At 47.2% G+C, this 27,657-nt stretch overlaps 2 long non-coding RNA genes across 3 annotated transcripts in view; one reads left to right on the top strand and one right to left on the bottom strand.

Annotated features, from left to right (window-relative positions):
* Positions 1-26,528, top strand: part of LOC308482137 — a 40,845-nt gene extending 14,317 nt beyond the window's left edge. For both annotated transcript variants that reach the window (XR_013989074.1, XR_013989075.1), the window contains 2 exons: positions 5,539-5,657; positions 26,442-26,528. This is a non-coding gene — a long non-coding RNA (uncharacterized lncRNA). The remainder of the gene's footprint in view (positions 1-5,538; positions 5,658-26,441) is intronic.
* LOC308482161 lies at positions 312-26,653 on the bottom strand. The gene is made up of 3 exons (XR_013989102.1): positions 26,522-26,653; positions 26,155-26,206; positions 312-612 (listed from the first exon to the last, which is right to left on the bottom strand). It is a non-coding gene; the product is annotated as an uncharacterized lncRNA (long non-coding RNA).
* Positions 26,654-27,657: the final 1,004 nt, after the last annotated feature.

Below are 27,657 nucleotides of genomic sequence, written 5' to 3'. Positions count from 1 at the left end.
AATTGCAATTTTTGCTCTTTCATCCACTACAGTTTAAACTGTATATTCTGTGTTTTTGAGGGAAATAGAAATAAATATATTTCTATAAAAGTTTGTATGTGCAGGCACATGTGTTTTTTCCATTTCCAGATAGATCACAATTACCTTATATTGCCTGCAAAGTCTTTTGGGCCCCCAAATTGACCAAAATCAACCAGACATTCATGCTTGTCTTTTTATTGTTGCCATCCATCAACAGCCAAATATTATCTAGGCTTGTTCTCATTTGAATAGAATCTAAGTTACTGTCTGCTATGAGTATATTTCTAAACTGTTTAGGGACTATGTGATTGTTCTCATCGTTTCAGACTTGGCGCAATGTCTATGTATTTGACACTCCAATTTCCCTTATATAGATACAAAGTGATTTACTTGTCAAATTTACATCAAAACCTATGTACCTCAGCGAGATCCAAAATGATTTTGCTATTTCCTCTGCATACATTTGCCTCCTGTGAAGGCTTGCTGTCTTTTTTTCTCTTTTGAGAGTCTGGATTAGAATACAAAGACTTGGCCATTTCGACAGCTCTCGGAAAGGTTTCCTTGCAAAGGGAGATGGATTGCAGACTCAGACTGTAAAAAGGGGGGTTAAGTGGACTTATTGGGGTTGCAAGAAATGAGATTAGTACAATTATTTAATTCTGTAACTGAATTTCGTTTCACCTTGGTTGTTCCAGGCCAGCAGCTGGGATCAATGTAAGTATTGATGCCGTAGTTGTCTTTTCTTTAAACTATTTTCCTCACTTTCTACAGGGGTATCCCATAGTCAAGATTGCTTGGCTTCTCTTTTATTTCATAGCAACTGCTCCTGTTTTGTTGGGTCTGTATATCAGTAATTCTCAATGTTCCTCTTGATACCAAACTTAATCCCTCTAAAACATTACAGCTGCCCCTAGTTTTCAGTTTCCCAACACATTTCCCTGGTAGCAGCTAGTGAAACAAAGAAACAATGTAGTGTCACCATAATTGCAATCCACTCACTCCAATTCATTAGCTGTGGGGTGTGAAGAAATTGACTGAAATGCTGTCACATCAGAACTATATCTTATGAGCTATTAACAGGGAAATATGTGGGTCTAATGTAAGCATGCATCCTCTGTAGCTGCAGACCCTTAATCTCCGCACACTCTAGCAAGGTCTCTGGAACATTCCTACACACTCACACAAACAAATTAAAAGTCTCTCTTCAACCCCTTTCCCCTGCCCCACAGCTGTGCAATAATCAGATCTAAAATAAGGACTTTTTTTGGGGGGGGGGTGTCTTGACTTAAACCTATTGACAAACCATTTATGGTGCAGAATTCAGCGGCCAAGTTGCTCACCGGAGCAAGACGGTTTGAGCATATTACACCAATCCTGGTCCAACTGGACTGGCTACCAATTAGTTTCCGGACCCAATTCAAAGTGCTAGTTTTGACCTATAAAGCCTTAAAGGGCTCAGGACTGCAATACCCCAAGGACCGTCTCTTTCCATATGAACTTACCCGGATCCTGAGATCATCTTCTGAGGCCCTCCTTTGTGTTCCCCCTCCTCGAGAGGTCCAGAGGGTGGTAACATGAGAAAGGGCCTTCTCTGCAGTGGCTCCCCGTCTGTAGAATGCTCTCCCCAGGGACGTTCGCCTAGTGCCTTCATCATACACCTTTAGGCGCCAGGCAAAAACGTTCCTCTTTAACCAGGCCTTTGGTTGATCTGATTTGTAGCCTATGCCTTTTTAAAATTTATTTGAGGGGGGGCTATTGGGTTGTTGTTTTTATCTTTATTAGGTATTTTGTGGTTTTATATCTTGATTTTATTCTGTGAATCAGCCTGAGACCCCCGGGTATAGGGCGGTATATTAATCCAATAGTAATAATTTCTAGAACCCCCAAAAGTTTGAGCTAAAGAATTCATCTCCCAGGTTCAGGTTTGTCTGCCCAAAGTTCTGGACATCTCTTCTGTGATTAACTTCCCCATGTCCTGTTACACAGAATTCCTATCCGGTTTTCATTTGGCCCAGTATTCATGAATCAGGCCCTCTTAGAGCTTTGCTATGTTCTGACCTTGCTGCAAGCCTGCTTTATTTCTCAGCGAAACTCTCTTCAATTACGAAGTCAGACCTAAAAACGATCTGTTTGCTACAGCCATTCCTGGAGCTTCTGAAATCTTTTCAACAAGTCATTGGGCCCAGTAATGTAATACTTTTCATGTTAACAGAGGGTGCTCCTTATTTGTACGGCATTTGAGACCCATCAAATGGAATGCTTCTAAATGGTATCCATTCGCTGCTGCAATCCAGCAACCATTTGAGCTCTTGTGTGTACTAAAAAGTTTGTTTTTTTTATCGCAGGTGCAGTTTTTCAGCTTTAAAATGGGAAATGGGAGTCTAAAATTCCAGATTGAGTGATAATATTCTTTATGCCATTATTCATAAAAGACTCCCCCTCTTACATAAAATTTCAGTGGCATTTAATTTGGCCATGCATTTCAAATAGCATATAAACTAATAGTGTAGAACAAAAAGAATGTAATGAGCTGGTGTTCATTGATGGGATGCATTTACGATTGTATGGGACTTACAATTGCCACTATCTTTTTTTTTTTTTTTTTTAGAAAAAGATAAAAGATAAAGATTTATTTATTTGAAAGGATTTTTGACATCCCGCCCCCCTTAAAATATAGTGCAATCCTGGACATTTGTTTCGTCGTTTAGTTGTGTCCGACTCTTCGTGACCCCATGGACCAGAGCACGCCAGGCACTCCTGTCTTCCACTGCCTCCTGCAGCTTGGTCAAACTCATGCTGGTAGCTTCGAGAACACTGTCCAACCATCTCGTCCTCTGTCGTCCCCTTCTTCTTGTGCCCTCAATCTTTCCCAACATCAGGGTCTTTTCCAGGGAGTCTTCTCTTCTCATGAGGTGGCCAAAATATTGGAGCCTCAGCTTCAGGATCTGTCCTTCCAGTGAGCACTCAGGGCTGATTTCAGTCCTTCCAGGACTGATCTCTCCTTCCAGTGAGCACTCAGGGCTGATCCTGGACATTAAGCCAGCTGAATTCAATCTGAATTCCAGATAAGGCAGTACCATATATGGCAATGGTTTTCAACCAGTGTGCTGTGGCAATTCTTGCCAATATATTATGGGTGGAGAGAAGGGTTTAATCCCTATCCATTTTCCTAAATCCAAAGTGCCTTGAATGATAGCCAGATGCCACAGGCAACACTGGCCTATGTCCCTCTTTCCTTCCCTCCCTCCTCTGATGCCCTCTCTCATCTCTGCCTCCCAGTGGCTTGCACAGCTGTTTGTTTCAGCAGTCCTGGCTACAAGCTCTGCAGGCAAATGGTGCCTCTGGGGATGGTCACAGGGTACTGGTTGCCAGGAGCTGAGGAGGCCTCAAAGTAAGCAAGCAAGCAAGCGGGTGGGGGAGCCCAACCAGCCAGTTCGCCAGCTCTTGCTGTTGGGAATGGATGGACAAGTTCCAGGCCCCTGTGGGGCAGTGTGAGGAGGCACCTCTCTTTGTGGCAGAGGGGCAGCTCAGAAACCAGGGGTGACAGCAGCAGCTGGCCCAGAGGATGCCCAAGGAGAAGGGAGAGGAGAGGAGGCTGAGGGAATGCTCCACAAGGGAGGGTGTTTGAAAAGGGGTGAGAGGTTGCCAGCTCTGCAAGCAAGGGGTGACATAACTGGGCTCCTGAACCCTACAGGGGTTCCCCAAAAAGAATGTAGTTGGTCAAGGGAGCTACGGACCCCCCAAAAGGTTGAAAACCTCTGGGACATGGAATGCCTCTGCATGAGAGCTATGTTTGCTTCTCTTCCACAAGATTCATGACTGAGGGCTTATACACACACCTGCCAATTGCTTGGTTCTTCCCAGACACAAGTCCATGCTTTAAAGCGGGAATTGAACTCGTTCATCCCACTGGCTGCACTGTTTCCTTTCAGAGTGTGACATCACACTTAAGACTTAATGACTACATTCTTCAAAATAAGCTTTAAAAAGGTAAAGGACTCCTAGGCGGTTAAATCCAGTCAAAGGAGACCATGGGGTGCAGCACTCATCTCGCTTCAGGCCAAGGGAGATGGTGTTTGTCCACAGACAGCTTTCCGGGTCATGTGGCCAGCATGACTAAATTGCTTCTGGTGCATGGAAGACTGTGATAAGTGCCAGAGCACATGGAAATGACATTTACCTTCCCGCCACAGTGGTACCTATTTATCTACTTGCACTGGAGTGCTTTCGAACTGCTAGGTTGGCAGGAGCTGTGACAGAGCAACGGGAGCTCACCCCATCACAGGGATTCAAACCGCCAACCTTCTGATCGACAAGCCCAAGAGGCCCAGTGGTTTAGATCACAGTGCCACCCGCTCCCTAAAAAAAAAAAAGCAAAAAAAAGAGCTAACATTTATTTAGCTCATATTAATCTGTTTAATCTAAATTAAATGCATTGTTAAGTGTGTTTGGGACACGTCATTTAGAGTGTTAACCTTTGAACAAAAGAGCTAACTAGTTTCACGTGGAATGCAAATGCCTACAGCTAATTATCAAGTGTAATTGCATATGCTGGCGAAGCTGTGCTGATCTTTTCCCTGAGATATCATTTCCAGCAAACACACAGATAGACATCTATTTGCTGGTAATGAATTTCTGGATGTCGCACTTCTGTGGCTAATGAACCAAGATAAAGATAAAAGGAGAAAATGAGGACAGGAGGGCAGAAACCTTGCAGAGCAGGCTTGATCCACAACTGAAAACAACCACTTTTGGGGGGGGGGGGGTTGATTTTTTTAATTATTATTTTTTGCAAATGTTAATGTTGAGCACCTAAATAAGATGGTCTTTTGGCCAGACTATGCCAAGCACACAAATTACACGTGGGTGTTTTTTTTTTGGGGGGGGGAGTTGTTATTGGGTTGTTGTTTTTATTTTGATTAGGTATTTTGTGCTTTTATATTTTGATTTTATTCTGTGAACCTCCCAGAGACCTGCAGGTATAGGGCAGTTTATGAATTCAATAAATGAATAAATAAAGGTTTTAAATACCACTGCTTTCTGTAGTGTGTGCATTTGTGTGTTTAGTGTTTTAAAAGAAAAACCACAACAACTGGAGGTTTAATTTCTACAAACCAAGGAAATTGGAAAGTCAGGTTGATAGGGTTCCCATATTTCAAAAAGTCCGGACACAAAAGTTGTTGAACTTTTCCCCCCCCCTTTTGCATAGTTATTGAGCTTCTTTTGCAAATTCTCAAAAAAATTAATAATGAAATTTTGGACATATTTTTAATGGAATTCACCAAAATCTACACTTCCGACATGGGTTGCCGTACGTCCAGATTTCCCCATACATTTCAGCAATTTCCACCCAGAGTCTATTTCCGATGGCCAACTCCTGGCTATGTCTGGGAAATTCCAGATGTACAGCAACCCTAAAGGCTGATGTCTTAGCGGACATGCCCAACAATCAGCAGGGAAAATGTGCTTGCTTGCCACTTGCCCTTCATGCACCCACATTTTTCCTTGGTCTTTCAGGCTCAAATCCAGATGGAGAGGAGGGAGTGCCAAGAATGCCTCAGATTGTTAAATAGAGGATACTTCAACCGTCTGGTGCTTGCTCCTGGAGGAGAAATCCCATTTGGCATAAACTAAAGGTAAAGGTAAAGGGACCCCTGACCATTAGGTCCAGTCATGACCGACTCTGGGGTTGTGGTGCTCATCTCGCTTTATTGGCTGAGGGAGCTGGCGTACAGCTTCCAGGTCATGTGGCCAGCATGACTAAGCTGCTTCTGGCGAACCAGAGCAGTGCACGGAAAGCTGTTTACCTTCCCGCCAGAGTGGTACCTATTTATCTACTTGCACTTTGACGTGCTTTTGAACTGCTAGGTTGGCAGGAGCAGGGACCAAGCAACGGGAGCTCACCCCGTCATGAGGATTCAAACCACCAACCTTCTGATCGGCAAGTCCTAGGCTCTGTGGTTTAATCCACAGCACCACCCGCATCCCTATAAACTGCAGAGACATGTTCAAATGAAGCAGAGGTTAATCACATACCCTGCAAGTGTCTCTATTTTCCAGGCACAACCCTGGAATTATGAAAGCTATCCCAGCTTCTGATTTGATCCCAGGAAATCCCTATTTCCTCTGCCAGTGTCACTGCTGCTGAGATCAGGGAGGAGGATGAACTGTTGGTGGTGCCAGCAGTGATCATTGACACAGTAGCTCCTGAACATCTTCAGATACAGAAGTGAGTAAAAGTGCTCAGTATTAGTTCTTAGTTAAAAAGGTAAAGGACCCCTGGACGGTTAAGTCCAGTCAAAGGTGACTATGGGGTTGTGGCGCTCATCTCGCTTTCAGGCCAAGGGAGCCGGTGTTTGTCCACAGACAGCTTTCCGGGTCATGTGGCCAGCATGACTAAGCCACCTCTGGCTCAATGGAACACCATGATGGAAAACAGAGTGCACAGAAACACCATTTACCTTCCCGCTGCAGTGGTACCTATTTATCTACTTGCACTGGCATGCTTTTGAACTGCTAGGTTGGCAGAAGCTGGGACAGAGCAATGGGAGCTCACTCCATCACAGGGATTCAAACTGCCTTTCGGTCAACAAGCCCAAGAGGCTCAGTCGTTTAGACCACAGCGTGACCCGTGTCCCATTATGTTCTATGGGTAGCAGTAAGTATAATGCTTCTAGATTGGCTAGACCTAGTATAAAAAAAAACAAAAAACAGGATCCTGACCTTCTGCCCTTGACTGGGATCTCAGTTGTGGCTATTCCATATCCCTTTGCAAAACTAAAGCAACCCTTCCCACAGAGAGTTAAACAGCACTTTTATTCAAGTATTCTGCAACGATATATTGTGAAATATTGCTACCGATACAGCTGCCTGTGATAATTTCTTCTTTGTAGACAGAGGAAGCAATCCTGCTTTCCTGTAAAACTGCCAAGGAGGGAGATCTATTTGATACAGGGAAAAGCGTTAAAAGCAGATTCTCTAAATTAAAGAAATGGCATATCTGAAGCGGAAAGTGTGAGATGTGGAGAAATGTGGGCAATCTTTTATAATGGCATCCATAGTCCTGGCATTCTCTAAGTTCAGCTCTTACATTCATTGTTCTAAGGTCAGTTTTATTGCTGTTGCTAAAAGGTAGGAAACACCCCTGGAGCAGCAATTGTTAATGGTCAGTGACTCTTGCTTTTCTTGATCATACGTCAAGGTCTTTTTGTTCCGGTCCAATACATTTTCCAGCCAAGTGAGGAAGAAATATAATGGCATAGTCCTCTGCCAGAGCATGTCTTCCACACTTTACTTCAATATGTGCTCCTTCAATAATCCTTGGGAAGATCGCAAGCGCTGCGGAGCCCACCACTTAATGTCCATGATTCAGGGCAATTGCTCAAGCTTTTAACCATATGCTGTCTCTCTGTCTCAAAATTGATAAGCATGGCATGGGGAGCAGTAGTGAGCTTTAACCCTTCTTTCCCAGAAACATGAACACTACTTGCTCCATTATCAGCCTTGTAGAGCTAAGGAGATCTCAGTTGTCAAGAGATTTCAAATGCTGCATTTGCTTAGAACTGCGGTGTGACTTCTTGTTATCTTCCAAGTGTGTGTATAACATTATTTTGCTGACTGGTATAGCAGACATTCTGACTGCAATTCCCCTATCTGTCCAAGCTGTCACAAGGAGGAGAAATAAAGACTCGCTTCCACATATATTTCCTTTGAAAGATAACATGAAGAGTAGAAGTGTCCCCTGTGAATTGCATTACTCTCGCCACAACCCCCCCCCCCCGGCTATTCTACTTGTTGCCAGTCACACACAACTGTGTTTTGTGTGATACAGGGAACCATCAGTGGTGCTACTTCTGTCAACCTGTTGATGCTATTGTGAGTGCGGCATTGCCTAGAAGGCTCACTGGTTTGTAACTGAGCCATTGAAAACCAACAAAGAAACTTCAGACATTGATTAACTTAATTAATCAATTTGACAATATTGATTAGAAATTGCTGCTCAAACTTTTCAGGAACCATATGCTGTTCTTATTTTGATGCCATTTCAATTGTTCTGATTTTGTGTTTGCGTTCATACTTTATGACTGGAATATTTCTTCTTCCGCATACTGCGTAGGGAACTTAATCTTTGTTATTGCTGTTAATAAGTAAATAAATTCACAACTGTATGAGATTTGTACTTGAGAGACAGCATACAAGACTCAGGAAGAAATGAGCAAACTTTGTGAAGAAGAAGAAGAAGAAGAAGAAGAAGAAGAAGAAGAAGAAGAAGAAGAAGAAGAAGCTGCTAATAAACTTTAATCTTTTTTAAAAAAAATATTTATTGGGGTTTACAATAAAGATAAATATAATAAACAGTATAACATATATTTTAACATAATTTCACATTTTCTTTGGACTTCCTCACATCTCCCGCTCCCACTTTCATCATTGTAACTTTTTGCCAGCAATTTATTATCTTATTTGCATTCTTATGTCCCGTCTGTATATTTATGATCTTATAATTCTCAAAAAAGTTTATATTTTCTCAATCTCACTTATTATCTTAAATATCTAATTTAGTGGTGCTCAATTATTTATGATCTAGCATCCTGTTTAACATTCACTCAAATTACAATGTTTTTGTAAATAATTCTTAAATTTCTTCCAGTCCTCCTCCATCTTCTCTTCTCCCAGGTCACGAATTCTGCCGGTCATCTCGGCCAGTTCCATATAGTCTATCAGTTGCATCTGCCATTCTTCCAGTGTGGGTAGATCTTGAGTTTTCCAGTGCTTTGCAAGTAGTATCCTTGCTGCTGTTGTTGCATACATAAAAAATGTCCAGTCCTTCTTTACCACCCCTTGGCCGACAATACCCAAAAGAAAGGCCTCTGGTTTCTTTGTGAAGGTATACTTAAATACCTTTTTCAGTTCATTATAAATCATTTCCCAGAACGCCTTCACTTTAGGGCAGGTCCACCAGAGGTGGAAGAATGTTCCTTCACTCTCTTTACATTTCCAACACTTGTTATCAGGCAGGTGGTATATTTTTGCAAGTTTGACTGGGGTCATATACCATCTATATATCATTTTCATTACATTTTCTTTCAAAGCATTACATGCAGTAAATTTCAACCCAGTGCTCCACAACCTTTCCCAGTCCTCAAACATGATATTATACCCAATGTCCTGCGCCCACCTTATCATAGCCGATTTAACGATTTCATCTTGTGTATTCCATTTTAACAGCAAGTTATACATCCTTGAAAGTACCTTAGACTTTGGTTCTAACAGTTCTGTTTCTAGTTTCGATTTCTCCACCTGGAACCCTAGTTTCATGTCATTTTTAAAGACTTCTTTAATCTGAGCGTAATGTAACCAGTCTCGCACTTTATCCTTCATTTTCTCCAAACTCTGCAATTTCCAGTTGTCTCCATCTTTTTCTCTAATAAACTTTAATCTAATAATCTAACAAACTTTTCTATGTCTTTGTAGATTTGAGACAAACACTTTGACTCATGATAGAAGAATTTATATTTGGCCATACAAATGAAATGTTCAGTTTCACAACAGGGGAAAGAAAGGAACCAGTAGATTTGTGCCATCATACCCACATAGAATAGGACACTTAACTGGAAAGCTTCATATTATGATTGTTCATTCACTAGGTAATGTAATTGAATTGACTGCCTGTTGTGCTTCATAAATATACTGTAACTCAGCTTTAAGCCAAAGCAGCCCATCTCCTCTCTCTACAAAAGCTGGTGTGTCAGCCTTAAGGATCAGATAGGATTAAGGCTAAGGACAAAATAGAGCATATTGCATTTATTTAATTGGACACCTTCCAAATTTTTCGTGTGAAATCTTGTTTGACCTCCCCACCTCTGGTCAAGAAGGACACTTGCATCGGTCTTTTGTGTATGCAGATCTACACAGGCCCAATTCACCAGTATGTGCATATCTTTCAATGACCTGTGTAAACTTGGCTCCATTGAAAGAAAGGGAAAAAACCCATCAGAATGTAAGAAAGCTCAGCACCTAATATCTGAAGTTTCTCAGGTGACATTTTTCTGAGACAATGTCAGAAATTATTCTTTTTTTTCATGCACCATTAAAAAATAAGGCTACATTGCATAATTTGCCCCAAATATGGTTTTTTGTTTGTTTGTTTTGTTTTTATGTAGCAGCTGCCATTCTGAACATGTTACCCCCCCCCCCATTCCTCAGAATGAAGCTAGGTTTAGGTAAAAGGTAAAGTTAAAAGACCCCTGGATGGTTAAGTACAGCTGAATTCTACCATGGGGTACGGCACTCATCTCACTTCAGGCCAAGAGAGCCGGCGTTTGTCTGCAGACAGCTTTCTGGGTCATGTGGCCAGCATGGCTAAACCACTTCATGGAAGCCAGAGCACAAGGAAACACCATTTACCTTCCTGCCACAGTGCTACCTATTTATCTATTTGTGCTGGTGTGCTTTCCAACTGCTAGGTTGGCAAGAGCTGGAACAGAGCAACCGGGAGCTCACTCCGTCACGGGGATTCTAACCGCCGACCTTCTGATCAGCAAGCCCAAGAGGCTCAGTGGTTTAGACCACAGCGCCACCCCTTTCTGTTCTGTTTTGTTCTGATGTGTTTTGTGGCAGACCTTTCGTAGATCTAGGACAATGCAAAATGGTGGTGAGGCAGGGAAACACAGTTGTTGCAGTTATCACTTGCATAGCAGGAACATAAAACAGAAGACCTTGCAGTGGGGAGAGAATCTATTGTACCGCCTCTGCTAACTGTGAATCCCAGCTAACTGTGAACTGTCAGGAAATTTCTCTTCCTCCTGGAGAATTCTAGCTGCCCTCACACCAATGCCTTGAACTACAAATAGGATGGATATGTTTAAAAGGTCATGTGTATGTAGCTTTAAAATACAACTCTCATACTTGCACATCACTTAGATGCATGCATAAACTCACCCTTACACTAGAAAGAAAACATGTGCAGCTATGGGGGGGGGGAATTATAAAAGGGACACAGGTGTCGCTGTGGGTTAAACCACAGAGCCTGGGGCTTGCCGATCAGAAGGTCGGCGGTTTGAATCCCTGCGACGGGGTGAGCTCCCATTGTTCAGTCCTTGCTCCTGCCAACCTAGCAGTTCGAAAGCACGTCACAGTGGAAGTAGATAAATAGGTACCGCTCCGGCGGGAAGGTAAATGGCGTTTCCATGTGCTGCTCTGGTTTGCCAGAAGAAGCTTAGTCATGCTGGCCACATGACCTGTACGCCGGCTCCCTCGGCCAGTAAAGTGAGATGAGCGCTGCAACCACAGAGTCGTCCGTGACTGGACCTAATGGTCGGGGTCCCTTTACCTTTATGGAAAAAATAGAGGCATTCACCTATTCAAGTTTGATACTTAAAATATGCTAAATTTAGGTCCATGGTTCTGAAACACCTCCCCCCCCCCAAAAAAAAAAAAATGGTTGAGGACCTTAGCAGATCACTTAAATTATTTTTCTGCCTGCTGTAATAATTGTACTGTGCTGTGCTAGATACTGTAATATTGGCATTTGAAATTTTTATATCTTCTTTTATTTTGCATATATTGCATTTTATTTTATTGTAATACAGTAAAATACAATATAAAAAAGAAACAATAAGAATGCAATTAAAAATCGATATAACTATTTAATGCCTCTCCTGTCTTCAACCCCAAACACATAGACGTACCAGCGGACCACCTGAATGAAACTGATGGATGGCTTGTGGTCCATGAACCACAGTTGTATAGTTTTAACTGATTTTTACTTTTTATATTGTATCCATAGCTGTCAACCTTCCCTTTTTTTTGTGGGAAATTCCAGCGCCATTTCCCGCTGCTTCCCGCTGCTATCCCGGATTGTTAGATATACCGTAGACTGACCCCAGGATAGGTGAGGCTGCTGATCCCTTATTTTCAAATCTGAAAGTTGACAGCTATGGTTGTATGCTTGTGAACCGTTTGTAGATTATTGCATTTAAGAGATAAATGAATTGGTTTTAAATAAATAAATAAATAAATAAATAAATAAACTCTGGCTTGTATTGCTTATGCGAACAATCAGAAACTTTGAAAGAGTTCAAGCTGAACACTCAAAATAAGTACTTTGTCCCAAGAATTTAATTTAAATAGAAATGTAAGAATGGTATTAATCAATCTGTTGTTTCATAACATTGGAATTTTTTTTAAAAAACAAACAAACCCAGTTTCACTGGGATTAGGAAGGTGAAAATACAGGTTTTTTTGAAGAATCTTTCAAACAAGACTAAAGCAGCCATAGCAACCCGTAAAAAGGGGAAACTGTATATGGAAAAAGGCACAGTTTTGCTTTGAAATGTATCTATTGGTTCTGCTTAAGAGTCCAAACTTCAAAGGGAACCGTCCTGCTTGAATTCCCAAGACCAACTGGTGTTTATTAAAACGATGAGAGCTGCCTATGTAATTCTACAAAGGATGCAGTTTCCATAGCAGTCTGTGAAAATGAGCTCGTGGCGAAACTTATTTGGCGTACCTTTCAAGCCCAGGGTCCATGGGGTCGTGAATTGGAATGTGTTTATTGAATCTGAGAGAAAAGCGCCACACTTGAACAGCCTGACCTGAGTATAAGGTGAAAGTTTGCAAATGAGAAAGCAAAATGCCAAACACCCATATTTGGTATAGCATGATTCCGTGAGAGATTGTGACCTTGACTTTTCCCATACTACTGCAAGCTTCTGTTATCTTATGGAATCTCCAATATCTCGGAGTGCATTAGAGGCACGACAATGGAACATCTTTTCTGAGATGAATTCTATTGTTCTTTGGACATTGGAACCTTTGGGTTTTTTATTACCTTTTTTTAAGGAGATTTGGAGCTTGTTCATTTGGACAGTATTCTCACATTACCGTATTGGCCCGAATATAAGCCGCACCTGAATATAAGCCATACCTTTAAAATTAGAGGGTGGGGGACGAGAAAAAAATATTAAAAATGCATGAATATAAGTACTGCATCCCTTACAGCTCCTGGCTGCATACTGGGGTGGGGCAGCAACCTTTCCCAGTGGCGTAGCGTGGGGGGTGCAGGGGGGGCCGGCCGCACCGGGCGCAACATCTGGGGGGGGGCGCGCTCGCACTCGCAGCTCTCTGCCCCTACCTGGCTCGCTCACTCTCTCTCACTGCAGTGCTGGCTGTGCGAATCCGATCCAAGCCGCTGGGTCGCCACCCACTGTGGAGGGGGTGAATGCCAGGCGTGCGGTGCGGAGAGAGAGCGAGGGACTATCTGGGGGAGGGACAGTGCAGCGGCCGCCCAGCGCAGCGCTGAGCGCGGGAGAGAACCACACCAGACCAGCCCAGGCAGCAGCAAGAAGAAGCTGGCAGCGGCGGCAGGTTAGGGGTTAGGGGGCGCAAATTACTTGCCTTGCCCTGGGTTAGGGGGCGCAAATTACTTGCCTTGCCCCGGTTTAGGGGGCGCAAATTACTTGCCTTGCCCCGGGTTAGGGGGCGCAAATTACTTGCCTTGCCCCGGTTTAGGGGGCGCAAATTACTTGCCTTGCCCCGGATGCTGACAACCCACGCTACGCCACTGACCTTTCCCCTTCCTCGCTCTCTCCCTTCCCAGCCTCGGCGGAGAGGATGGGGGACTACGCATAGGGCCGCGCTGCTTTGCCACACTCCTGGCGCTGTTTGCCCTGCGCTTCTGGCTGCATACTGTAAAGTCACAAATATAAGCCACAGTTTAACTTTTCATGGTTGGAATTTGAGAAAAAAAGTGAGGCTTGTATTCAGGCCAATACAGTACAGTCATACCTCGGGATAAATACGCTTCAGGTTGAGTGCTTTCAGGTTGCACTCCGCTGCAACCTGGAAGTAACGGAGCACATTACTTCCAGGTTTCACCACTAATGCATGCACAGATGGTCAAAATGACATCATGTGCATGCGCGGAAGTAGTGAAACGTGACCCGTGCATGCGCAAATGCGCTGTCGCGTCTTCCGTTCTCTTTGGGATGTGAACGGGGCTCCGGAACAGATCCTGTTCACATCCCGAGGTACCACTGTATTACAATCAAGCTGGAATATCAATCAGAATCATACAGATAGCTCAGATGGTACAGCACGAGGTCCCTTAATCTCAAGGTCATGGGTCAGAGCCCCACATTGGGTGAAAGATTCTTACCTTGCAGGGGGTTGGACTAGATGGCCCTGTGGCCCCTTCCAGCTCTGCCATTCTGTGATTCCATTGTCACCCTTTGGCACATACAGAACCTATACTGTGGAATTGCTTCTGTCTCAGGTGCCTGTTTGTCACAGATCACATGGGAACCTAGCTCTAACAACCATTCATTTAACTGAGCCATTCCCCTTTGCTTGCCATTGCCTGTGGCCCTCATCCCAGATCATTGGCCAAGCTGTGGGGGGCTGATGAAAGCTGGGGGGGCTCAACAACATCTCAAGAACCACAGGTTCCCCATCCGAGTTCTAGAAAGAGTCCGGAGAGGCAGAAGGACTGAACTAAGAAGGAACCTAGACAGCACCTTAAAAAGCAGAGACATCACCTTGCCAACAAAGGTCCGTATAGTTAAAGCTATGGTTTTCCCAGTAGTGATGTATGGAAGTGAGAGCTGGACCATAAAGAAGGCTGATCGCCGAAGAATTGATGCTTTTGCATTTTGGTGCTGGAGGAGACTCTTGAGAGTCCCATGGACTGCAAGAAGATCAAATCTATCCATTCTGAAGGAAATCAGCCCTGAGTGCTCACTGGAAGGACAGATCCTGAAGCTTTGGCCACCTCATGAGAAGAGAAGACTCCTTGGAAAAGACCCTGATGTTGGGAAAGATGGGGGGCACAAGGAAAAGGGGACGACAGAGGATGAGATGGTTGGGCAGTGTTCTCGAAGTTACCAGCATGAGTCTGACCAAACTGAGGGAGGCAGTGGAAGACAGGAGTGCCTGGCGTGCTCTGGTCTATGAGGTCACGAAGAGTCAGACACGACTAAACGACTAAACAACAAAAACAACAATTGTGACTGATTTGCCACGCATACGAACTGTGGAAAGAGCTCCTCTGATTTATCACATTGCATTTTATGAGGCTTATTTCAGGCTTACAGAGCAAGTTTACCTGTCAGAAAGTATGCCTTCAGTACTAATGTCCTTTAGGATCCCTACAGTGAAGATGAAACACCAGAAGGCAGGAGGTCAAATTTCAAAGTCGGAATGAAGTCAGCTTTTAAAATTCAGGGCATTGGCTACTCAAATAATATGATGGCAGGGCTCAAAATCACATATTAGGTCAAATCAGCATGTTGCATTCCCCAAAAATTTAACTCTGTTTAAAAAAAAATGTGTATGGTTTTGTTCCAAAGCAATTCTCACTTGCCCATTAAGGTCAGCGAAAAATCATGAGAAAAAGAATAAAGAAAATCTAGAGTTTACCAAAACAACAAGAAAAATCCCTTCTATCTCTGAAATAATCAGCCCATAAACCTCAATATAATGCAATATTGTGCAGAACCAGCTTTTGTTAAGGACAAACACACCATTTTAAACTAATGGGCATAGACTGTTGCAATTTCCCTTAATGATGTGGCACTTTTGGAGGGCGGGGTGAAGAGAGAGAAAAGCCCACTATATATGTAAATTTCTTTATGTCTCGTAAAATAGAAACGTCTCATGTAAACCTCCGCAAAAACCATTGCACAGCACAAATACAGAGGGGTTTGGGGGAAGGGAATTTATGCCAAAATGGTTTGTCTTGATGACATCCATCCATTAGTGGCAGCCCATAAAAGAATCTTATAAACATACTCGGAACTGCTTGGTGATGATTTTTCTTGACAAGCGAACATTATGTGCTGTGAGTAGAAATTGAGTAATATGGGCTGAAAACGCAGGAAGTGACTCCAGTCTTTTTTATGCAAGGTAAATCTCAAGAAAAATGACCCACTTTGGCAGTGCCCAGCAGTTAAGATATCCCCCGAGGAGCCACAAGTGAAGATCTATGCATTCCGCTTATGTTTTCTGTTTTATCGAGATAGATGCTGATCGTCTTCATTTCTATATTAGACGGGTTGCCGTTCGTGCAGCTACTGTTAAAATTGCGCCAGCAATTTGGTTGCAAACATATTTTCAAGGAATTTAAACTAATCAATAACAGGGATAGCATTGGCTGAGGGTGGCAGCTTGCCATGCTAAGGTTTAGATGGCAAATTCCCGCCCTGCATCTCTTGTCAGAAAGGAAAGGGGCAATCTCAACCTGCTCAATTTGCAGCCTGTCATGGTTCCCTCCTTGTCAAAACACACACAAACAGAGAACAGCAGCAGCAGGGACTTCTGGTGGTTCAGCTGAAGCAAGGATGAATAATCTTTCTGGCTCCATGGGTCAGATTCTTAGCAAACTTGGCCTTAGAGTAAAGAGGTAAAGGGACCCCTGACCGTTAGGTCCAGTCGTGGCCAACTCTGCGGTTGCGGCGCTCATCTTGCTTTATTGGCCAAGGGAGCCGGCATACAGTTTCCGGGTCATGTGGCCAGCATGACTAAGCCACTTCTGGTGAACCAGAGCAGCACACGGAAACACCATTTACCTTCCCACCGGAGCGGTACCTATTTATCTATTTGCACTTTGACGTGCTTTTGAACTGCTAGGTTGGCAGGAGCCGGGACCGAGCAACGGGTGCTCACCCCGACATGGGGATTCGAACCGCCAACCTTCTGATCGGCAAGTCCTAGGCTCTGTGGTTTAACCCACAGCGCCACCCGCGTCCCTAAACTTGGCCTTACAGGCTGCTGCTGCTGCTGCTGCTGCTTCTTCTTCTTCTTCTTCTTCTTCTTCTTCTTCTTCTTCTTCTTCTTCTGCATTTTAATCTTTATTATTTTACTTATTAAGTCCCTTCACCACAAACAGAACAAAAGAAACAACAGACTGCATCAAATACAAAGAAAATGTAACTTATAAAATGTTTTCCCCTCCCCATATGTTAAGACTTCCGTCATCCTCAGTATGGGTCCTACGTTTCCTTGTGGACTGCATATTTATATATCCTTTAACTTCTCATAAATTCATCAGGATCTTTGTATCATATAACATTGCAGAAATTAATCGAAGCGTGTTAGAGATTACACCAGAAGCGGTTTAGTCATGCTGGCCATGTGACCCCCCCTGTGGACAAACGCCGGCTCCCTCGGCCTGAAAGCGAGATGAGTGCCACAGCCCCATAGTCACCTTTGACTGGACTTAGCTGTCCAGGGTTCCTTTACCTTTACATTGACTAACAGTGGCTCTTTGGATTTTCAGACAGGTGATATCCCTAGCCAGGCACCTTCTGCATGCCAAGCAGGTACTTGACTTCTGAACCATGATCCTTCTCCACCCCAGTCCCTGTGCCACCATGGCTGTCTGAGGCAGTGGCACCTTTGTGAGGTTATGAATTCTTCCACAGTTCTTGGAACCTTGATCATGCCAGGTTCCGGAATCTGGGGAAGCCTCTGCCTGAAGAGGTATAATTCAATAATAACTAAAGATGGAGCATACATTTGAGCATGGATGGTTCTAGTGAAGCTTGGTTAGTTGCAAAGAAGTTGGTGGGAGAAATAATGATGATGATGATGATGATGATGATGATGATGATAATAATAATAATAATAATAATAATAATAATAATAATAGCAGCTTATTATTTGTACCCCACCCATCTGGCTGGGTTTCCCCAGCCACTCTGAGTGGCTCTCAATAGACTATTAAAAGCATGATAAGTCATCAAACATTAAAAACTTCCCTATACAGGGCTGCCTTCAGATGCTTTCTAAAAGTCAGATAGTTGTTTATTTCTTTGACATCTGATGGGAGGGTGTTCCACAGGGCGGGCGCCACTACCGGAAAGGCCCTCTGCCTGCTTCCCTGTAACCTCGCTTCTCACAATGAGGGAACCGCCAGAAGGCCCTCAGAGCTGGACCTCAGTGTCTGGGCTGAACGATGGGGGTGGAGATGCTCCTTCAGGTAAACTGGGCCAAGGCCGTTTAGGGCTTTAAAGGTCAGCACCAACACTTTGAATTGTCCTCAGAAACATACTGGGAGTCAATGAAGGGCAGGCATGTCCAACAGGTAGATCACAATCTACTGTTAGATCACTGGACGTCTGTTGTAGATTGCGGTAGATCGCGTGATGCTCAGTGATCCCCCCCCCAAAAAAACCTTTGCCACCTCTAATAAAAGCTCAACAACTTTGCCTGTCAATAACAATGGGTTGATCACAGCCAGTATTTTTATAATGTGAGTAGATCATAGTCTCTTGGGAGTTGGACGTGCCTGCAATAGGGGGAAGGAACATTTGACCTCTCTATCAAGCCGTCGGGACTCTATCCAGGTTGTGTCCTCCAGACCACATCCTGTTGTCATTTCACCTGTCTGAAATGTGTCCTCAAACCATGATAACACCTCTTACTTACCTGGATAGGAGATAGGGTGTGTCTGGCCACACCCACCATGGTTGTCCATTTAGAAACATGGTCCCTTAGCTGAAAAAGTTCCCCTACCTCTGAGATACTACGCCCAAACAGCGGTGTAGCGTGGGTTGTCAGCACCCGGGGCAAGGCAAGTAATTTGCGCCCCCTAACCCGGGGCAAGGCAAGTAATTTGCGCCCCCTAACCCCTAACCTGCCGCCGCTGCCAGCTTCTTCTTGCTGCTGCCTGGTCTGTTCTGGTGTGGTTCTCTCCCGTGCTCAGCGCTGCGCTGGGCGGCCGCTGCACTGTCCCTCCCCCAGATAGTCCCTCGCTCTCTCTCCACACCGCACGCCTGGCACCCACCCCCTCCACAGTGGGCAGCGACCCAGTGGCTCGGATCGGATTCGCACAGCCAGCACTGCAGTGAGAGAGAGTGAGTGAGCCAGGTAGGGGCAGAGAGCTGCGAGTGCGAGCGCCCCCCCCAGATGTTGCGCCCTGTGCGGCCGGCCCCCCCCGCACCCCCCACACTACGCCACTGCTCCCAAAACAAGTCAATTCAAAACAAGTCTGTAATTAATTTCACACTTGATTTGTCTTTTTCCTAATTATAGTAACTGTTGTGGTTGGAAGTTTCTTGGAAGCGAAGTACGTTTTTCAATACCATTAAAATCCCCTACAAAAGAGGGGTATTTTTCTTTTCTTTTCTTTTTTTTTTTTTTTTTAGCAGGAAGGATTTAAGATCAAAGAAAGAAAGAAAGAAAAATGTAACGTCTGGAATTGCAGGTCTAAAAATGCAGTTAGACAGCTATTACATGCTCTGGAATTTTGTTTCAGCAGGGATGTGTGTCAAATTAAAAACAGTTGGCTATTATAATTTAGAAGGATATTATTTCATGCCAATCTCTGGCTTTTGGCAGGGCTGACTCGATTAGATATACCACCTCTCCATCTTACAGAAATTTGCGGAGAGATGACTTTTAACATTTGTTGCTGTCAGGGGTTCAGGAGCAGAGGCAAGGGCAAGGGAGGAAACAGAGAGCGAGGGGGAGGAGGCAGAAAAAAAAAAGATGAGTGATGACGACGACCCGAGATCTCCGAGTCTTTCCAGTGAATCAGAAGATTCACAGAAAGGAGCACCAGTGGCCAGGGCAAGGGGGGAGCCTAGGGGGACACCCCAGGAAGATAGAGCCAGAGGGGACTCAGAGGGGAGCAGTTGGAAATCGGGACCAGCGTCACCGCCAGAGAGCAGGGAAGAGGAAGGGCGCCAGGGATCAAGCGCTGGCAGCTCACAACAGGGGGAAGGGCACGAGTCAGGAGTGGCCACACCTCCATCGGGGAGCGAAGAAACGGTCAGGCGGAAGGTGGAAGGTTGGGCGCGCGCGCCAAGTTCAAATGCACAGGAAGGTGGCGCAGTAGGCAGCCCGGAAAGGGAGCCAGGTCCTAAAGCCCGCCGAAAGGAGGGAGAAGAGTCAGGGGGGTCAGCGTCAGCGTCAGAGGAATCCCGGAAGGAAGAGACCCCGGGGGGCAGAGGGACCCAGAGAAGAACAGTCAGGCGGAAAAGGTGGAGCAAGGCTAGGATATTAAGTTGGTGTACAAGGGGCGGAGACTCAGATGGAGCTTCGCCGATCTAACCATTAGACGTAGGGTTGCACGCAGCAGCTTGAGAATGGAAACTGTAACTCAATAAAGACTTTTATTTAATGATCGCTGGCTAGCGTGATCCTCTGTGAGCTAGGATCTGGAAGCAACTCTGACAGTAAGCTCCATCTCTTAAATTGTGGGCATCTACAGCCTCGCGGAGAGGAGAGAAAGCGGGTGCCTACTAGCGAGCTCACGAACGGCAGACAACATGACGGCCGAACAGCAGATAGCGGAACTCAGAGAAGCAGTGTCGCGCCTGAATGCCGAGGCTCTTGCATCCAGGAAGAGAGAGGAGGACGCAGCTGCCGCCTACAGGGATCTCCAGGTCAGGTTGGAAGTGCTTACGAAGCAAGGGCAACTGACACCCAAACCGGAGGGGATTGGGTTGGGGAGACGAACAGGCGGTCTGGTCTCTCACTTCGATGGGAATTTGCAACAGTACCCCAACTTTAGAGCAGATGTAATGTGTGCACTGCAACTGCTGAACAAAGACTTTAGAGATGAGCAAGAAAAGGTGGGATTCATCATGTCCCATTTGCATGGAGATGCTAAAGCATGGCTGCGCAATTTGTGGAGAGATAAGGATCCGGCGCTCCAAAATGCGGATGCCTTTATTAAAGCGATGGATGGGTGCTTTTTATCAAGCATTGACGTGGATCTTGCTCGGCAGCAGATACATGGACTGAAGCAAGGGAGGGCCAGCGTAAGGCAGTACCATGCACGCTTTTTCGCTTTGGTCAGTGCTCTGGAATGGGACAGAGATTCGGCTCCTGTAAGAGACCTGTTTTGGGAGGGATTGCACGGCTCGGTTAAAGATGAAATTGCGAGGGGGGAGAGACCCCGGACCACGCAGGAGATCGTTCAGAGGGCGCTGGCGGTGGGGGTGCGGCTGGAAGAACGTCCGTGGAGCAGTGGCGAAGGGCGTGGAGGGCGCGAACCAGCCAGGGGCTCCTCCTTCCTTCCCAGAGAAGCAGCGCGTGCGCAATCCACGCCTCCGCCAGGAGGAGGAGCGGAACCTATGGAGGTTGGAGGTGCAAGGGCTCAGTCAGCAGCCAGAGCCCTAGCACCGGCAGCAGTGAAAGCGAAGCCTCCTAGAGGGAACAGGAAGTGTTACATCTGCGATGATCCACAGCATATGGCGAAAGAGTGTCCCCAGAGGCTCCACAAGCACACGGCAGCCTCAGCAATGGTAACTGCAGCAACGCAGCAAGGACAACCACAGCAGGGAAACGACGGAGTCTGGTTGGAGGAAGAGGCACTGGGGCCCAGCCAGACGTGTCAGTGAAGCAGTCCCCAGAGATTTTACAGCCCATGGACCCCCTCCCGCCCAAACCAGTAGTGAGGCTCACCGCGTCGCTCCAGCTGCCCAATGGAATCACCATGGACGTGCCAATCACCATTGACTCCGGAAGCAATGCGGACTTTATAGGGCAGGACTTTGTCGACCGGCACGCTATACAGTTGCTGCCTGCCACGCTGCCCCTGCAGGTTGTCACGGTGGATGGCAGGGAGCTGCTAGGGGGGCAAGTGGTGAAGCAGACGCCACCAATGGTGATGCGACTTGGGAATCACAGGGAAATCATCAGCTTCAATGTCACTCAACTATCGGACACGCCCATTGTATTGGGCATGAGTTGGCTGGACAAGCACAGCCCGACGCTGGCTTGGTACCAGAGGCAGCTGACCTTCGGCTCTTCCTTTTGCGCTGAACACTGCATCGTGCCCAGGCAGGAAGGGGAGGAAGAGGAGTCACAGCGGCAGCTAGGCACGCTGCAAGCGGTTCCCCACAAGTACGCAGAATTTTTGGAGGTTTTCTGCGAGAAGGAGGCAGACAGGCTACCCCCCCACAGACCATATGACTGCAAAATTGACCTGCTGCCGGGGGCGGCGCTGCCCAAAGGGAAGCTGTATTCCATGTCTGAGGACGAACTGCAGGAACTCAAAGAGTTCATAGATCATAATTTGGAGCGCGGTTTCATCCGAGAGTCCAAGGCAGCGGGGGGCAGTCCGGTATTCTTTGTTAAGAAGCGGGACACGCCCCAAAAAAGACTTGTAGTGGACTATCACATCTTGAACAGTGTGACCAAGCCATCGGACTTCCCCATGCCCCGAATCGACGACCTCCTCGCAAAGGTACGGAAGGGCAGAGTGTTCACCAAGTTGGACCTGCGAGGGGCATACAACCTCATTCGCATGCGGGAAGGAGATGAATGGAAGACAGCCATGTTCACGCCCCTGGGCACCTACGAATATAGAGTTATGCCTTTTGGATTGCAAAATGGCTCCCACGTTTTTCAAGCTTTCATGCATCACGTGTTGGCGGGGCTCCTCTACAAGACGTGCGTCTGTTTCTTGGATGACATCCTGATCTTTTCGGAATCGCAGCAGGAGCATGACAGACACGTCAAGGAAGTGCTGAGCAGGCTACAGCAACATAGGCTTTACGCCAAGCTGGAGAAGTGCCAATTCGACGTGACGGAGGTGGATTTCCTGGGCTACAAGTTGTCTGATAAAGGGCTCGCCATGGACAGCGCCAAGGTCCGAGCAGTGTTGGATTGGAAAAGCCCACGCAACCGGAAGGAGGTCCAACGGTTTGTCGGCTTCGCGAACTTCTATCGCAAGTTTATCAAAGGCTTTGCGATGCAGACAGCGGCCATCACGGACATGCTCAGCTCCAAGAAAAAGAAGTTCATCTGGACAGAGCAGGTGGAGCAGTCCTTTCAGGCACTCAAGCGTCTCTTCGCGTCGGAAGAGCAGCTGCTTCATGTCAACCCCAGCAGGCCGATGAGGGTGGAGACAGACGCTTCGGACAGAGCCGTGGGAGCAGTCCTGCTGCAGAAAGACCCGCAGGGGGTTTGGAGGCTGGGAGCGTTTTACTCAAGGAAGCTCAGCAAGTCCGAACAGAACTACACCATCTGGGACAGGGAGTTGCTGGCCATTCATGCAGCGTTCAAAGCGTGGAGGCACTTCCTGATCGGCGCCAAGCACACGGTGCAGGTCTGCACGGACCACAAGAATCTAGAGCACTGGCGCACGGCACAGTTCCTGAACCAGAGGCAGATACGTTGGGCTGAGTTCTTTGCGAATTTCGACTTCCGAATAGAGTATGTCCCGGGGGACACCAACATCATGGCGGATGCTCTCTCCCGTAAGCCACAGTATCTGGAGGAGGCAACGCCAGCGGCCGCCATGCACATCTTCGCACCGACAGTGTGGGCGTGCGCGGCGGCGACAGTTGACCTGGATGCGGTGCGACGAGCGTTGCAGGATGACTCCTTCGCGCAAGCAAAGATGGCAGAGGTGCACAGGGGCACGGCAGCGACCGACGAGTTCCAGCTGCGAGATGGTTTGCTCATCCGTAAAGGGGCCATCTACGTGCCGGGAGACGAACTTCGCGCCAAGGTACTGCAGCAGCTGCACGACGCGCCCACTGCCGGGCACTTTGGCAAGGAGAAGACGGTGGAATTAGTAGCCAGAGACTTCTGGTGGCCCGGAATGAGAGGGGAAGTCGCGGACTACGTGGCGAGGTGTGACACCTGCCAGAGGGCCAAACCAGTGCACAGACCGCCGGCCGGACTGCTGGAACCGCTGCAAACTCCGTTCGAACCATGGGAGAGAGTGGCCCTGGACTTTGTCACGGATCTGCCCAGCTCGAGGGGCAAGACGGCTGTGCTGGTGGTGGTGGACTTGTTCTCCAAGATGGCACATTTCATTCCGTGTGCGAAGGTGGCCACGGCGGAACAAACCGCCAAACAGTTCATAGACCACGTGTTCAAGGTTCACGGTCTGCCGCGGTCTATTCTGTCCGACCGAGGGCGACAGTTCATCTCGAACTTCTGGCAGAGGCTGATGGGCTTCCTGAACGTCAAGATCAACCTGGCGTCGGCTAGACACCCGCAGACCAACGGGCAAGCGGAGCGGGTCAATGCCATCATGCAGCAGTACCTGAGATGTTATGCGAATCAACAGCCTGCGACGTGGGTGGATTACCTGCCTCTCGCCGAGTTCGCCTACAACAACACGAAGCACGTGTCCACGGGGGTCACGCCATTCTTCGCCAACAACGGGAGGCACCCCAGAACCTTCCCGGGACTGGAAAGAATGGGGGAGGGGGAGCCGCAGACAGCAGATGCGTTCGCGTCGGAGTTGCAGGAGGTCCACGATCAGCTGCGGCGGCACCTGGAGCTGGCTAAACACGCATACAAGGTACAAGCGGACAAACACAGAAGGGTTGGCGAAGAGATCCATGTGGGAGACTGGGTCTGGTTAGCAGCCCACGCAGTGCCGGCCAGGTCGTTGGCGAAGAAGAAACTAGGGCATAAACAACTGGGGCCCTACCAAGTCGAAGAACAGGTCAACCCGGTGGCTTTCAGGCTGGCTCTTCCGGAGGGTTCCAGAATGCATCCGGTGTTCCACAGATCGGTGCTCACTCCCTACAAGGCACCTCACAGGTTTCAGGAACCAGGAACGGCACCGGGTCCGCTCCGAGAGAGAACCGGGCAAGGGGGAGTGGCACAGGAGGAGCGCATCAACGAAGTCACGGAGATTTTGGACTCCAGATGGGGGGAAGAGGGGGTAGAATACCTCCTCGCCAAGGAGGGCACCCCGGCCAGTGCCAACAGCTGGGTGCCGGGCTACGCTTTAGACGAACCTCTGCTCAAAGAAGAGTTTCATGCCCTCTTCCCACATAGGCCAATGCCAGCAGACTTTTTCGACGACTGGCTTTTCACGCCCACGCTTTCAGCCAGCACGTTCCGGGGGTTCGACTCGGACGAGGAACTGACACGAGACGCCCGTTCCCCGGAGGGGTCACCCTCGGGATCTGCTTCATAACCCTCGTATTGGTGGGATGATCGACCAGAGGAGCAGTTCCGCAGAAGGTGGCTGGAGGGTCCAGGACGAGCAACGTCTCCAGAAGGCAACGAGGGAGAGACGGACATGGACGTTTTCGGGGACGACCCGGGTTTCGAGCACGGCGGCACAGAGATGGAAGCGGAGGTGACCGTCGTCAACGAGAGCAGGGAGGAAGAACCGGAAGACTTCGGATGGCGGCCCGCCACGGGAAGCGAACTGTATCCGACATTCGTCCCCCTGACACGGCAGCACCCAGATCCCGCACCGGAAGGAGGGGAGGGGGGAAGAGGGGGCTTCGAGGGGGGGATGGATGTCAGGGGTTCAGGAGCAGAGGCAAGGGCAAGGGAGGAAACAGAGAGCGAGGGGGAGGAGGCAGAAGAAAAGATGAGTGATGACGACGACCCGAGATCTCCGAGTCTTTCCAGTGAATCAGAAGATTCACAGAAAGGAGCACCAGTGGCCAGGGCAAGGGGGGAGCCTAGGGGGACACCCCAGGAAGATAGAGCCAGAGGGGACTCAGAGGGGAGCAGTTGGAAATCGGGACCAGCGTCACCGCCAGAGAGCAGGGAAGAGGAAGGGTGCCAGGGATCAAGCGCTGGCAGCTCACAACAGGGGGGAGGGCACGAGTCAGGAGTGGCCACACCTCCATCGGGGAGCGAAGAAACGGTCAGGCGGAAGGTGGAAGGTTGGGCGCACGCGCCAAGTTCAAATGCACAGGAAGGTGGCGCAGTAGGCAGCCCGGAAAGGGAGCCAGGTCCTAAAGCCCGCCGAAAGGAGGGAGAAGAGTCAGGGGGGTCAGCGTCAGCGTCAGAGGAATCCCGGAAGGAAGAGACCCCGGGGGGCAGAGGGACCCAGAGAAGAACAGTCAGGCGGAAAAGGTGGAGCAAGGCTAGGATATTAAGTTGGTGTACAAGGGGCGGAGACTCAGATGGAGCTTCGCCGATCTAACCATTAGACGTAGGGTTGCACGCAGCAGCTTGAGAATGGAAACTGTAACTCAATAAAGACTTTTATTTAATGATCGCTGGCTAGCGTGATCCTCTGTGAGCTAGGATCTGGAAGCAACTCTGACAGTTGCACTTACCATTCCGAGGTCTACAGACTGGTGATTTTTGTTGTTTGGTATGTTATTTATAATTTACAGGGCTGCAACATTTATTTGATTTAATCCATAAATTAATCAGCATACATTAAAAAAAAAGTGTGGAACTACTTACATGTATCCATGGCAGCTCTGAACTTTTGTTTGATGAACAGCCGTCTCCCGTACTGCAGGACAAAATGTTTTTGAAAAATGAGTATTTTGAAATGTCAAATGACTTGGGCTAATATAATCTCTTGTCCCCAGTAGTGCAGCTAGGGCCAGGCTGCTTGGCCCACTTCTAAGGGCCTGGAGCCCTGAGGAACCTGTCCCCCCAAATGTATTGTTTTATTTTAACATTTCACAGGGGAGACATTGTTGTCCTGCTGGAGGGAAATGTCACTTTTTCTAACCTTTATTCAGATCATCTTATAAGATGTGTGGGATGTTCTGAAGGCAGCGAACCCAACAACTTCCATAAGGTGTTTCAAATAAAAGGGTACCTTTCTCGTAGCCTGGCAAGAAGCATGGGTGAGTCTTTCTTTCTTTCTTTCTTTCTTTCTTTCTTTCTTTCTTTCTTTCTGGGGGGATGTTATAGGAAAATCCTTGGGCTCACTTGGATTGTCAAACAAAGACACCAGCCAGGAATATAGGAGCAAAACAGCAGCCTGTAGGCCTGATCTTTATTCAAAAGATTGTTGCAACAGAACTTCCACCCATCACATAGGAGAAGCAGGAAGAAACCCCAAACAAGGGGATGCTCCCTCTTTTATAAGTTTACCTTTTCCCCATAAACACCTTTGGTGAAGCATCATGCATACATCATAGGTACATCATGCATATGTCACAAACGGGGAAGGGTTTTCTTGGCAAGTTAGCCCTATCCCTCACTTGCCTTCCACCTCACACCCATCAAGTGATTTGTTGTTTAGTCGTATCCGACTCTTCGTGACCCCATGGACCACAGCATGCCAGGCACTCCTGTCTTCCACTGCCTCCCACAGCTTGGTCAAACTCATGTTCGTAGCTTCGAGACCACTGTCCAACCATCTCATCCTCTGTCGTCCCCTTCTCCTTGTGCCCTCAATCTTTCCCAACATCAGGGCCTTTTCCAGGGAGTCTTCTCTTCTCAATATGCCTGTTGTCTTTGTCCATGGAGTTTTCTTGGTAGGGATACTGGAGTGGCTTGCCGGTTCCTACTCCAGGTGGATCATGTTTGGTCAAAGCTCTCCACTATTACATGCCCGTCTTGAGTGGCCCTGCATGGCATAGCTCATAGCTTCTCTGAGTTATTCAAGCCCCTTTGCCATGAGAAGGCAGTGATCCATGAAGGAGCATCAAGTGATACAAAGGAAATATCTACAAGTTCCTGGGTTTCCTGGTCAGCTAATCACACCGAAAACCTAATCCATTCCTGGATGGTTTGCTTTGTCCATGGGATGACTTCCTGTCTGACACCCAACTTACCAGGATGCCAGTGATTATCTCTTGTGCAAGAGGCTGCTGAGTACATGACCCCAGGTTTCAGGGATTATGGTTGTCTTTACCCATTTCCCAAGTCCCCCCTTCAGGAGCCATTTGTTCCCTGAGTAAAATGAAGTTGGAATGGTGTTGATCCGATGTAGGGCTGATTTTATAT

This window comes from Podarcis pityusensis, assembly GCF_964106645.2.
Source record: "Podarcis pityusensis genome assembly, chromosome: 7".
Lineage (NCBI taxonomy): Eukaryota > Metazoa > Chordata > Lepidosauria > Squamata > Lacertidae > Podarcis > Podarcis pityusensis.
Note: the sequence above shows the minus strand (reverse complement) of the source record. Positions and strands in the feature narration are given on the sequence as shown.